Source organism: Heloderma suspectum, chromosome 1 (assembly GCF_057233095.1).
Source record: "Heloderma suspectum isolate Gila_16-S chromosome 1, 16-S_ref, whole genome shotgun sequence".
Classification (NCBI taxonomy): Eukaryota; Metazoa; Chordata; class Lepidosauria; order Squamata; family Helodermatidae; genus Heloderma; species Heloderma suspectum.
In genome coordinates this window covers 120,078,234-120,087,754 of record NC_139458.1, presented here as the reverse complement: position 1 = coordinate 120,087,754, position 9,521 = coordinate 120,078,234, and the positions used below count along the sequence as shown (strand labels likewise).

Here is a 9,521-nt window from a genome sequence, read left to right as displayed (position 1 = left end):
CAAGAACTGAAAGTCTGCCAACAGAGGATGAGCTGATTGGAGGGTTAACACAAAACCAGGGAACGAGAATTTTGGCTCCACTAAACTCAATAGGAATTTCACTATTTGCTTCATTAAAGGTAGCATTTCTTTGAAGGGCAGCGGTGCAAATTCACAATTACTTGCCGCTTCATGGGTTACCAATGCAAAGAATCCAGGTTCAGTGTAATAGGATCACTGTTGCTCAAGCCAGTGAATAAACACTTTGGCATGTCCTGAAGAAGTTCCTGTCAGAGGAATTCCAGCAGCTGTCTCTAGATGGGCTACTGGGTAATAATATTCGTATGTAATAAACAAGTCATGTGTGAATTAAAACATACTTTTACAAAAATCCTTAGACTTCCCTTCCCCTTCGTTTTATTGAACTGTTGCTGACATAGGGTATTTGAGTGTGTTTTAAGTACTAAAATAAGAAACATTTGCTCATAGCAAATCACACATTTCAGAAATTGCATATAAACAGGATTCCCAGACTGTCAACACTGAGTGTAGATTTTTTTCCTATATGAAATATTTTCAAATTAATAGTCAACTTGTGAAAAGCTACCAGGAATTATGTTAATTGGTTTCTGTTGGAGAATGTTGAAGATGTGTGTCTTTACAATAATACAAAACAAAACTACGAGAAGGAGAAGTTGTGTCAGTGAAACATTTGCCTTCTTTGCTGCTCTTGAAGGTACAGAGATCTTGCTCTAGATGGACTCCACAAAACATGCCTTGGTGCTGCAATCATAAGTCTGGGTGACTAAAGAGAGACAATAGTCACGGTCCTCAAGCAAGCATTGCACCCTGAAGAAGAGTTTGCAAATTCAAAATGTTTGGAAAGCATTTCACTAACTCTGCTGCAAATGATCGTATGAGCGATTTTTAATTCAGTGGCAAGAAGGGATATGTGATACAAAATGACATGTCCTGTCCCAGACCTAGCTATTAAAAGATGAGAAGACATCAAGTACATTTTTCGGAAGATTGTGAGCTTTGTCATTCTGCAGTTTTCATGGATAAAGCCAGCACTAACATAGTGAAGCTTGATCAACCTTTAAGGATGCTGATCAAGTGTAGCTTTCATATGTGGTATCAAACAGAGATGTTTCCACAGAACCTCCGCTTTCTAGGAGAGGGGGATAGAAAAATCCTCCTGGACTGATCTCTCCATGAGTGAGTGGCTGCACCTGTGAGGAGATAGATCATGCCATTCATAAACAAATAATTGTTCTCACAAACACACAATTGATTCTAATATTCCAAATCCATAGGGATCATACTTCATTCTTACAGCATCAAATCTCAATAATGTTTGTGTCAGGATTCCTTTTGCCCCCACTTCTGTAGAGCCTGCCTAGTCATGTCTGGACTAGCCTGGGAAAATCCCTCCCCCATGTCTGGTGGTTCTCCTTCAGAATCTGAACTGCTATCCCACTCCCTGCACTCAGAAACACCCCTGACAGTTTGGATGAGCTCTGTTGTAACAGTCAAACCAACCCAGTGCCATGTTACAGAGCCAGCCAGCCAGCCAGCAGCACTTAAACTGTATCAAACTACACAAGCCAGACCACTGTGTCCCATCAGCAGAGAATGTGCATGCAGAGCAAATACCTTCAGATATCTCAGACAAGCTGGAGTATCCATTTCTCTTGCAATTACAGTGCCTACTCTGGGCATGAGTTACTGGCGCCTACTGGTTAATGTCTATGACATTATTGCTGACCTGCCATATACTCTTTTCATGTATCTGTGCTATGTTGTTAAAAGGTGTAATTTGTTTTTAAAAGATTTTTTCTTACTGTTTTATATGCTGAGTGTGGTTCCTACTCTTACCATCTTTCAGGAAAATTCATATGTGAAAATGTTGAAGCCACAGGAAAAAACGGTTGTCCTGGGGAGAGTCCCAGGAAAAAATGAATCTTTTTGGAAGTTGTTTGGAAAATTGAGAAATTTTTTTTTTCACACCAGCAAGAGCACCACCATCCCACAGCAATTCCCCATTACTGAGTGAACTCTTTTTCCTTTTGGTTTTTCCTTTTGTTCCAGATTTTACTCTCTCTCTCTCTCATGCTGAAGCACAGAAATACTGAGTGGAATAAAGAAGGAAAGCAGTAAGCCTGCAATACTTTGACTGGCCCACGCTGCTTCACTAGCGCTACCCTGCCCCATGTGAAGACAAGGCACAAAGACTTGACATAGAAAAAACCTGTAATACAAAAGACCTATAATACAAAACCTATAATACAAAATAAGATGCAGATACATAAAAATACCAGTTTCAAGGGAAAAAGTGAAAAACTCCACTGGCTCAAGCCCCTTGACCACACCTAAAGTATCTCTTTGGATTCTGATTTCTCTCTCTAGTGATTTATAGAAGCTAGAACTACTTGTAAGCTAGAATTACGACAGTCACTGGGTTCAATCCAAGCCTTGCATGAACAGATGTCAGCTCACTTGAAGGGACTTCCCCATCCTCTCCTCTCCAGCCCTCTCATGCCCCAAATCTGCTTCAGAGGGTCCCTCAGGAGGAAAGGAGAACTCCATTGTGCCAGGAGTTCCCTTCTGCTGGAAGAACGATGCCATTGAATACAACCCAATATTTTTATCGCATGTAAGCAGTTCAAAGTAGTATTTTAATAGCATATTTATGTCTACATTACTTTTTAAAAAATGAAACAATTCAGAGGAGTTTTCCCATCGATTCTCTTGCCCTTTAGTATATTTTGCTACAAAGGGTATAAGAATCAGTATTATTGATTCATTTAGGGAGCAAATCTATGGCCACTAGACAGTGTCTAGAAGGCCATAGGCTTTTTTTGGTTCCGGAAACCACACTCCCCACCCCTTTCCTACAGCCTTGTAGGCACCACAGTTCTTCCCTGTCTCTGCGCTTGTAACTGCAGCATGAAGCGGGTAAAAAGGGGGAGTTCCCGGGGGGAGAGGGAGTTCCCGGGGGGAGAGGGAGATGGCGGAAGCGTCATTATGATGCTTCCTATGCACTGTCCAGCCTCTTCCCCCCTTACTCTGACATCCCCAGGCAAAATCAGCTGTCTAGCCACAAATGCAGGGCAGCCAGAGTGTAGAGGGGAAGATCCCTTTCATGCTGCATTGGATAGTTGGCTGCCTCCGAGTTCGGAGGAGGCCAACTATCCCAATAGGACTGCTCCCTTAGATATATGTTGTTGTTCTGTGTGCTTTCTGTTTTATGTCCTTCCATTAATGGTTTTATACTTTATATAATGTATTTTAATGGTTTTTAATTTTTGTGAACTGCCAGAGAGCTTCGGCTATGGGGCAGTATAGCGAATGAATGAATGAATGAATGGGCCGACTCCACAGAGAAAACCGTTACAAACCAATTGACGGAGATCTTTCTATGTATGAGCTGAAAAGGGAATAGTTAAAAGATAAAGAACTGAGTTCCCAGCCTGAAGAGTATGTGACAGGATCATTTAATCAAACCTATAAAAATGGAGGAAGAATTTGTTATAAGTGTGGAAAGCCAGGCCATTTACAATATAACAGGACATGTCATACCATCTTCAGTCAGAATGGTAAAGACCGTTGAAAACCATTCAGACACTCCACAGAGTATACATTGAGAAAGCCGAAGACTTTGATTCTAGGCTGAGAGAAGAAATTCTGGTGGAAAGATATTTGAAAATTCTAGATACTGGTGCTGAGATCACACTGATCAGAGAGGATTTAATTACTGAATTATCAGAAAAAGGGAGCAGAGAGGCATCAGATATAGATTTATCATCTCTTCCCATACCACACTTGTGTGAGACAAATGAATTTAAACAGGAGGTGCAGAATGACAGTAGTTTACAATCAATAAGAGATCACGCCTTACCACAAGAAATCCCCTTTTCTGGCAGCACCAAGAAACAGATGGTGTGGAGGCAAGGTTTATTGCATAAATTGTGGTTGCCTAATGAGAATCATCCAGTTGACTGAGGAGCCATAAGACATGTGAGCCATGTATGCAAGATGCATATGGGCATTGTCGGCAGCAGAGGTTTTAGATCATTCGGGGGGCCTACATGTGTACAGCAGGGTCCCCACTGCAATTGACGGAGACAACAGAGGGGCTGGAGCAAGGGCGCTCATCCCTGCTTACACTCCACAGGATCTTAATTGCATGGAAAAACAAAAACCTGCATAGGGCTACTGCCTCACCTGAATTTAATGAAAAAGAGGGACAGGCCTGAGTTTCTTCCACATACTGGTGACGCCTCAGTCCAAATCCCTGGATGACTTCTCCCAGTAGTTTTATGTAGATGTTGAACAGCATGCAGAATAGAAAAGAACCCTGCAGGACCACAGAGCATAACTGGCAAGGGGTCAAGTGTAGGGATGTCAGAGAAATCCGCTGTGGATCCAAATGAGATTCTTTGGAATCCAGCCTCAGGAATCCACAGCGGATCAGGACCACTTACCTCCGCTCCAGGAGGACTGGAGGAGGAACGGCACTTGGCTGCTTCTTGCCAGCCAGAGCTGTTCGCCTCCTCCCTGTCCCTGCCAATCTCCATGTCTTCTCTTTAAAAAATGGCGATCAGCAGGATGTGCCCATGGACTTAGACACAAATAGAGTCATGAATCTTGCGTCTAAGTCTATGTGGTACTTCTGCACCACCTTCTGGAATTGGTCATCCAGGTAGGAGTAGAACAAACTGTAAAGCAGTAACTCTGACTCCCAACCTGGACAGCCTATCTAGAAGGATAATATGGCTGAGATTACCAAAGTTGCTGAGAAATCCAAGAGGATAAACAGGGTTGTGCTCCCCTGTCTTTCTCTCAGCAGTTTCTGTTCTGAAACCTGACTGAAATGGCTCTAGACCAGGGGTGGGCAACACACAGCCTCGCAGTGGTGGAAAAAGTCTGTGGTATTTTTAAACAACATAAATGGTGCTATAAGAAGAAAATGTAGTTTGTTTGCAAACTAAACTTGACACTTTGGATGTTCCAGAGCCACTACGTTGTGCCAAAATGGTCAAATGTAGTTTGCAAACAGGCTAAATGTGAGATTTATTTATTTATTAAATTTCTATACCGCCCAATAGCTGAAGCTCTCTGGGTAGTTCACAAAAATTAAAACCACAAAGTACAGCATAAGAACAGTATAAAATACGAAACCTTAAAACTTTAGTATAAAAATACAACCTGAATAAAACATAGCAGCAATGCAGAGATTTAAAATACAGTAATGGATTTAAAACAACAAAGCTAAAAGCACTATAATGCTAAAATGCTTGGAAAACAAAAAGGTCTTCACGTGGTGCCTGAAAGAGTACCATGTAGGTGCCAGGCAAACCTCTCTAGAGAGCTCATTCCATAGTCGGGGTGCCACAGCAGAAAAGGCCCTCTTCCTGGTAGCCACCCACCTCACTTCCTTTGGTAGAAGCTCCCAGAGAAGGCCCCCTGAAGATGATATTAGGGCCCAGGCAGGTACATATGGGAGGAGATGATCCTTTAGATAATCTGGTCCCAAGCCGTTTCGGGTTTTGAATGTTAATGCCAGCACTTTGAACTGGGTCTGGATATGGACTGGCAATCACTGCAGCTGGAAAAGTACTGGCATGATATGATCACGTTGGCCAGTCCCCGTTAACAATCTTACTGCCCTGTTTTGGACCAACAGAAGTTTCTGGACCATTTTCAAAGGAAGCCCCACATATAACCCATTGCAGCAATCCAGACGAGAGGTTATCAGAGCACAGATAACTGTAGCTAAGCTATCTCTGTCCAGATAAGGGTATAGTTGGTATATCAGCCTAAGCTGATAAAAGGCGCTCCATGCCACTGAGTCCACCTGTGTCTCAAGTGGCAGTTCTGGGTCCAAGAGCACCCAAACTGCTAACCTTATCCTTTAGGGGGAGTGCAACCCCTTCCAAAACAGGTTGAATATCACCTAGCCAGGCAGACAAACCACCCACTAACAGTACCTCTGTCTTGTCTGGATTGAGTCTCAGTTTATTGGCTTTCATCCAGTCCATTATTGTGCGCAGGCACTAATTCAGAACAGCCACTGCCTCACCTGGATTTGATGAAAAAGAGAAGTAGAGCTGGGTGTCATCCACGTATTGATGACACCTTAGCCCACACCCACAGATAACCCCCCAACGGTTTAATGTAGATGTTGAACAGCATAGGGATAAAGTAGACCCCTATGGAACCCCACAGCATAGTTGCCAAGGCACAGAGCAATAATCCCCCAGCACCACCTTCTGGAATCGGCCATCCAAGTAGGAGTGGAAACACTGTAGTGCAGTGCCTCCAACTCCCAGGCCAGACAACCTATCCAGTAGGATACCATGGTCAATGCTATCGAAAACCACTGAGAGGTCCAAGAAAATCAACAGGGTTGCACTCCCCGTGCCTCTCTCCTGGCAAAGGTCATCCCACAGGGCGACCAAGGCAGTTTCCGTTCCATAACCAGGCCTGAAGCCTGATTAAAATGGATCTACACATGGACATTACAGAGCAGGTTTGCCACCGAATTTCATCAGCAAACTGCTGGGGTTTTTTGTGTACCCCCACATGGCCCCAGATCTCCCAGTTGCCCACCACTGATCTAGGCTATCTGCTTTACTGAGGAATACCTAGATTTGGCCAGCAACCACCCCCACAAGCACCTTGCCCAGGAAGGGAACTTCAGCCATTTGGCTTGCTTCTTCTGGGTCCAGGTTAGGTTTCTTCAGATTATTGCTTCTTTGAAAGAAGTTGGACATGAACAGGAGCAGTAGGAAAGCACCATGCAGTGGATTGTGCCCATTGTTCTTTTGAAAGTTCATGTTCATGCCTTTGCTTTGCTTTCAGTTTCAAAATACATTTCTTTCAAAATTTCCTCTTCCACACAAACTTCCCATGTGATTTCACATTTTTTCTTCATCCCTTTCAAGAATCATATTAAAAATAAAAGCAGATTCACATTCATTGTCTTTTTTCCATATACAAAACAGTGAATGTCACCAGCAGCCCAAAGGCAGGTGAGAAGGGTTGTATATGGAAAAAAGACAATGTGAGTGCCCTTGGCAGAAGGGCTGGAATTATTTATTTCAAATTTACATTCTGTGTTCTCTGCCTTTAAAAATGGCACTTGAAGGGATGCAATAAAAATGGAACTGCCAATAACTTTTTTTCTTGGCAGAACTGAAAGAAACTTGAAGGCATAGTTGCCTCTACTTAGTGAATCCAGATTTCTCTGTTAGATGCAGATGAATGGATGCAGGGTTTTTATGTAAGAGCAATCTTTACATTTTGAGGGTACCAAAAAAAGGACACACTTCCCTCCTTACATTCCTTATGAACCGTTGTTCTGAATTCCAAGAGAATATTTTCTGTTTTTCATTGTGCGGGTTGGGTTGTTAAGAAAAAATCAACATTTAAAGGCTTTGTATGAAACCTTATAATATAATACACCAACTTTGTTTCTTCCAAATGCTTTAATTCCAAATTTCCATAACTGGATTGATGGTGGAACTGTAAGAAACAGTAGAAACATGAATGGGTGCCCTAAATAGAATTTCAGGTGCAGAAACATTTTATCAATACCATTACAACAACTCTTCTGTAACAGGAACATTCTTTCCACACCTTACAACAATGCATTATCTCTCCTTGTTATCAACCATATATATTCAGTCCATTATAAATGCTACAGTGGCAACTACCTAGTGGTATGATGTGCAAGGTGCTTTATGAAAGATGAAGTGAAAGTCTCCATCCAGAGAAATTGTAGTGCAGACATTGGGTAGTATCCAATGTTAGTCCCATGAAGCGTAGACCTATTGAAATGAATGGGACTTAATCCCCATTCATTTCAATAGATCTACACTTTGTAGGACTAACACTGGACACTACCCTTTATAGACAAGAGTTGGACAAAAATAACAGGACTTGATAAAAAGCTGGGGAGATTTAGCTTGTGCCAGGAAAGACTGAAGAGGTGGGCTCAGAAATAGTATACCTGCTAAAGAGGTGAATTTTGAGGATGGATTTGAAGCAGGGCAGAGAAGTGAGGAAGACTGTTCCAAGTGAAAGGGACAATGCATTAAAAAAGAAGACGGTGTGAGCAAGGATCTTTAAGTTAATAGAGAAACTTACAGAAAGTACCACTGTAATGAACAGGATAATTTCTTTGACATCTCTATGACAGTCAGGTAGACTCTGAATATAGTGATCATTGTTTCTGGGGAAATGAAGTTAATACCAGTTTAACTGGGTTTGGGGTAGGTGTTCGAAGTTAATCTTCTATCATTCCCTCTCCGTGTGTGTGTGTGTGTGTGTGTGTGTGTGTGTGCGCGCGCGCCCCCGATGTGTGCAGAGAGAGAGAGAGAGAGAGAGAGATTATTTTCATGTATTGATCATTAGAAAGCTGTGACACTAGGTGGCAGTAGAGAGTTCCATCTCCTGGATAAACAGGGACGCATGAAGACAGTTATGTCACTTAGACAGTGAGGTAATGTGAGATTACAGCGTGTGGCAAGTCTTAGAAAGGGAGATAGAGAATAGGTAGATTTATGCTTTCTTATGTTGGAGTATTTTAAATGAAGACTAAGTTTAACTAGAGATACTGGCTTCTTGTTCTCCAATTTCTTAAGTCTGTAATATTACTGGGTTTGCTGTGCAGAAGCTAAACTATCAGTAGGGTGGTTAGATTCAGAATGGAACAGGACTTCTGCACCTTTAATGGTTATGTAGAAGCAGAAATCTCATCAGGCGTAGCTTGTCATACAAGCTATGCCTGCTAAGTTTCCCTATACCACACAACTATTAAAACTGCAGAAGTCCTGTTCGCTTCTGAATCTAACCACCTTAGCTGAGGCTAAAGTAATGAAAAGGAACTGATCTGCATTGATCTGGGGGTTGGTGAAAATTGGAACTCTGGTTACTTACCTGTTGGTCAAACAGAAGTATCCAAGCAAATGGGTTATACCCTCATAATCACCCAGGGAGGAATGGATCATTTTACAATTATGTCTTGAGTCCTGTCCCCTTTGGCTCCTAGACCCCTAGTTCTGTCTGTGGCTGAGCAAAAGACAGGATGCTAGAGGTGAAGCAGTTAGTAGAGAAGACATAAGTCTTGGAAGTCCAGCACAGTCTAACCCATCTGAGAAGTATGGCCATACACTGGAGTGGCACCTGCAAATAGGCCCCCTAGAATTTACTCCCACTGCCAGCCACCCCAACAATGATAGGGTTGGACGCCTCCATCCCATCAAACCAGAATGGACTTTCATGGAAAATAACCAACCTTCATTCTCTACTGGGAAGGAGGCATCCAAATGAATGTGATGTGCACAAGCTGAGTACTAATAGGGAGCGCAAGTAGCTGATCTCAATTTGGAGCACCTGTAATGTTATACTTTATTTCTATGCCGCCTTTCAGCTAAAAGGCCCCCAAGCAGCTCACAAAGATATAAAATACAATATTCAAACAATACACTAAATACAAGTTTAAAGCAGAACTATCCCAACAGCTGTTTAAAACT

General features: G+C 42.3%; 1 protein-coding gene across 5 annotated transcripts in view; it reads right to left on the bottom strand.

Moving 5' to 3' along the window:
* Positions 1-372: 372 nt before the first annotated feature.
* NCR3LG1 (natural killer cell cytotoxicity receptor 3 ligand 1) overlaps positions 373-9,521 on the bottom strand; it is a 57,347-nt gene continuing 48,198 nt past the window's right edge. For 4 of the 5 annotated variants that reach the window (XR_014791408.1, XR_014791371.1, XR_014791376.1 and 1 more), the window contains 3 exons: positions 7,454-7,509; positions 5,973-6,064; positions 373-1,211 (listed from right to left, as the gene is read on the bottom strand). The gene's annotated coding sequence lies outside the window, so the exon portion shown is untranslated. Of the gene's footprint in view, positions 1,212-5,972; positions 6,065-7,313; positions 7,510-8,925; positions 9,058-9,521 lie in introns of all 5 variants that reach the window. The other variant, XR_014791365.1, reaches the window with a different exon arrangement.